At 40.9% G+C, this 4,627-nt stretch overlaps 1 pseudogene across 1 annotated transcript; it reads left to right on the forward strand.

The window, feature by feature from the left end:
• Positions 1-3,513: 3,513 nt before the first annotated feature.
• On the forward strand, positions 3,514-4,354 carry LOC101519911 (small ribosomal subunit protein eS1-like; annotated as a pseudogene). Its single transcript, XR_192082.2, has one exon. The product of XR_192082.2 is annotated as a small ribosomal subunit protein eS1-like (transcript).
• The last annotated feature ends 273 nt before the right edge of the window (positions 4,355-4,627 follow it).

Genomic DNA, 4,627 nt, shown 5'->3' on the forward strand with positions numbered 1-4,627 from the left:
TCCATCTGGGTCTCCCACCCGGGTGTCAGGATCCCAAGTTCTAGGGCCATTGCTTGCTGCTGCCCAGGCGCAGGACACCAGTTTGAAGGGTGAGACAGGACTCGATCCCCAGGCACTCAGAGGTGAGTGTGAGACTGAAGCAGTGTCTTCACCTGCTGCATCAGAAATGCCTAGCCCAGGAACTCCTTTTAAAAAATGCCTCAGGCATTTTGGAAATTTTAGCCAATAGTCCTGTCCTTTTTCCCACTTCACTGGCTCTTGGAACCAATATGAATATGATTTCCTTGGGGTGAATCTTGTAATGCAACAGGTTAAATTACTGGCTTTGGAAGACTTCATCTCCTACCAGAGCTCTGGTTTGAGTCCTGGCTACTCAGCTTCTGATCTAATTTCCTACTAACACCAGTGAGCAGCAGATGAAAAAGTACTTGGGTTCCTGCCACCTGCATGGGAGACCCAGCTGCAATTCCCTGGGTCTGGCTTCAACTTTGTCCAGCCAAGTTTTTGTGGATACCTTGGGAGCAAATCAGCAAATGCATACTCCCTCTTTCTGTCACTCTGCTTTATATATATGGATGTGTGTGTGTATAATTTATCTTGTTTTATTATTTTGTGAAAAGTTTCATAGGCTCTGGACTTTCCCTTCCATCCTCTCCAAGTCCCTTTCCCTAATTCTCTAACGTCCACTTGTCCCCCCCCCCCATATTATTACAGTAATATCGTCCTTCACAAACAGTCTTAAGTCAGTCATTCTGCTATTTAAGTGTATCCTGACATTGTAGTTATGAACAATGGCAGAGTCCAGCATCCTATTGTCAAAATACACTTAAATTTCATTGAGAGTTCCTCTTTGATTTGGAAGTGGAGATGCTTACTGCATTGTATCTTCACATCTGGTTGTGATAGTCTCTATTACACAGATACTATAAATCTCCTTAAAAGAAAAGCCATAAAACAAAATCAATAAAAGAAAAATAGAAAATTTATAACATGAAGATAAATAACATGCTACTGAATGACCAATGTAAATGAAAAAGAAAATAAAAAAACCTTCTTGAAACAAAAAAATGCTACTGTATGACCTACGAGTCAGTGAGGAAATCAATAAGAAAAAAAAACCTCTTTGAATGAATGAAAGTAAAAACAAAAATATAAACCCCTGAGATGTAGCACAAACAATATTGAAAGGGTTATTGATCTTTTATTTTGGAAGGACGTTGCCTTATATCAAAGAGAACATATGATATTTGTCCTTTTGGGATTGACTTGTTTCACTGACCATAGTGGTCTCTAGTTGGGACCATTTTGTTGCAAATGGTAGAATTTCATTCTTTTTAATACTTGAGTAGTGTTTCATGGAGTAGCTATACCATTTTCTTTATCCACTCCTCTTTTGATGGGCATCTGGGTTGTTTCTGTTTCTTTGCTATTGTGGTTTGTGCTTCTGTGAATATAGGATTATAGATCCCTTTCTCATATCCAAATTTCATTTTCTTTGGATATATTCCCAGAAGTGGGGTAACTAGGTCATACAGTAGAGTGAATTTCAGTTCTCTTAGCACTTTCTATATTGACTTCCAGAGTGACTGTACTAGTCTACACTCCCACCAACAATGAAGGAAGATACCTTGCTCCCTATATCCATGCCAGCAGGTTTTGTTAATAGCGTTCTGAGTGAGCCAATTTCACTGGAGTTAGGAGGAACCTCAATGTGGTTTTTATTTATATTTCCCTGAAAGCTAGGGAGCCTGAACATTTTTCCATATATCTGTTAGCCATTTCAATCTGTTCTTTTGAAAAAGGTCTGTTCATTTCCTTCACGCATTTCTTCTCAGTGCTGTTTGTTTTGCTGTCGTTGAGTTTCTAAAGTTCTTTATAAATACTGAATAGTAGTCCCTATTGGTTGTGTAGTGTGTGAAGATTTTCTTTCATTCTGTTGATTGCTTCTTCACTTTGTTGATCATTTCCTTTGTTGTACAGAAGCTTCTTAGTTTGATGTAGTCCCATTTGTTTATTTTGGCTGTGATTGCATGTACTTCTGGTGACTTTTCCAAGAAGTTGGTCCCAATTCCTGTATCTTGGAGAGTGCTTCCTATGTTTTCCTCTAATAGTTTGATGGTTTCTGGGTGCAGGTTTAGTTTCTTGATCCATTTAGAGCTAATGTTTATATAAGGTGACAGGTGGAGATCTTGCCTCTTACCTCTGCCTGCTGCTATCCAGTTGTCCCAATAGCATTTGTTGAAGAGATCAGGTTTTCCCCAGGATTATTTTCAGTTCTCTTGTCAAATATTAGTTGGCTGTATATGTATGGGCTCCCTTCTGGTGTTTCTATTCTGTTCCACTGATCTTCTCTGTTTTTGTACCAGTACCAGTTTTGATGACCACCGCCTTATAGGTATTGAGGTCTGGAGCTGTGATTCCTCCAACTTGATATTTATTCTTCAGGATAACTTTGGCTATTCATGGTCTCTTTGTTTCCAGATGAACTTTTGTATCTTCTATTTCTGAGAAAAATGTTGTTGGGATTTTGATTGGGATTGCATTGAGTTTGTATATTACTTCTGATAATATGGACATTTTGATAATATTGATCCTGCTGATCCAGGAATATGATAAGTTTCTCCATTTTTAATGTCTTCTTCTATTTTTTATGTTCTTAAATTCCAATTATAGAGGTCTTCCACATCTTGGGTTAGGTTAATTCTAAGGTATCTGAGATTCCTCTCCGCTATTTTAAACGGGACTGTACTTAGAATTTCTTTCTTAGCCATGGAGTTATTTCAGTATACTAGTGCCCTCAATTTATGTTCATTAATGTTGTATTCTGCTACCCTGCCAAATTATTCTATGAGTTCCAATAGTCTCTTGATTTAATCTTTTAGTTCTATGTGGAGAATCGCGTCATCTGCAAACAAGGATAATTTTAATTCCTCATTTCCAAATTGCAAAAAGTTCCAATTTGCTATAGTATTAGAAATCCTTGCCAAAACTATTAGGCAAGAAAAAGGAACTAATTTGCATTCCTCAAGGTGATGGTTAGTTTTCTATAGCATGTGAGAGAGTGTATATCTCATAGCTTCACTATGAGGGTTAGCGTGCCAACGCATGCAAAGCACTGGCAATTGCAGGAGGGCATGGCTACCCCTTTCTTTCTATGAGGATGGCACGGTGCCAGTAGCCAAGGAGCCAGAGCTCAGCAGGGTTGACTCAAGAAGAGTGAATTCACATGAACTTGGACTTGATGTGGCAATGACACCTTTAAAATCATCTGGAGGGGGAACCACTATCTACTACAGCCCTGAATGACTCCGAAGAGCCTCTTTGACTCAGATTGCCCATTCCACTTACTAGATTCCCCATGCCCCAAGAGTCACTCTAGTCACTCCTCATTCGAGACCAGACAATCTGTGTAAGCCAAGGGGAAAGACCACTGTGAGGGCACTGGGCCAGGGTCCATGAGAAGTGGTATTTCATCAAACCTAGCATTGCCTTTTGGCGCTCTGAGTGGGTACCATGGCAGTCAGCAAGAACATGTGCCTTACGAAAGGTGGCAGAAAGGGAGCCAAGAAGAAAGTGATGGATCCATTTTCTAAGAAAGACTGGTATGATGTGAAAGCACCAGCCATGTTCAACATCAGGAATATTGAGAAGACCTTGGTCACAAGGACCCAAGGAACCAAAATCGCCTCTGATGGCCTCAAGCGTCGTGTCTTCGCGGTGAGCCTTGCCGAACTGCAGAACGATGAAGTGGTCTTTCACAAGTTCAAGCTCATCACCGAGGACGTTTAGGGCAAAAACTGCCTCACAACTTCCATGGCGTGGACCTCACCTGGGACAAGATGTGCTCCATGGTCAAAAAGTGGCAGACCATGACTGAGGCTCCTGTTGATGTCAAGACTACTGATGGCTGCTTGCTGTGTCTGTTTTGCATTGGTTTTACTAGGAAATGCAACAATCAGATCCGGAAGACATCGTATGCTCAGCACCAGCAGGTCCGCCAGATCCGGAAGATGATGGAAATCTTGACTTGGGAGGTGCAAACAAATGACCTGAAAGAAGTAGTCAATAAACTGATTCCAAACAGCATTGGAAAAGACATAGAAAAGGCTTGCCAGTCTATTTATGCTCTCCACAATGTCTTTGTTGGAAAAGTGAAAATGCTGAAGAAGCCCAAGTTTGAATTGGAAAAACTCATGGAGCTTCATGGTGAAGGTAGCAGTTCTGGGAAAGCCACTGGGGATGAGACAGGTGCTAAAGTCAAATGAGCTGATGGCTTTGAACCACCAGTCCAAGAGTCTGTTTAAAATTAGACTTTTTAATCATAACAAATAAAAAGTCCTATTTGTGAAAAAAATAAACAACAAAAACTATCATCTGGTCTCCCAAAAGTCGCCTCCTCAAAGCACTCCAGCCTGGGAGCTGACTGCTGACCCCCTCACCTAGAACAATAGACACAGGAACCAGGTGACTCCTTCTTGCTTCCCAGGCAGGTCAACTTGTACTAAGCTGGCGGCTGTTCATGGTGTTCACACAAGACTCCTGCCTTGAAAGTCCCTGTGAATAATACACTGCCTGCAGTCCCACAGGCTGGGTTAACATTTTCTTCTACATTCTTCCTATCATTGTG

Source organism: Ochotona princeps, chromosome 1 (genome assembly GCF_030435755.1).
Source record: "Ochotona princeps isolate mOchPri1 chromosome 1, mOchPri1.hap1, whole genome shotgun sequence".
Taxonomy (NCBI): Eukaryota; Metazoa; Chordata; class Mammalia; order Lagomorpha; family Ochotonidae; genus Ochotona; species Ochotona princeps.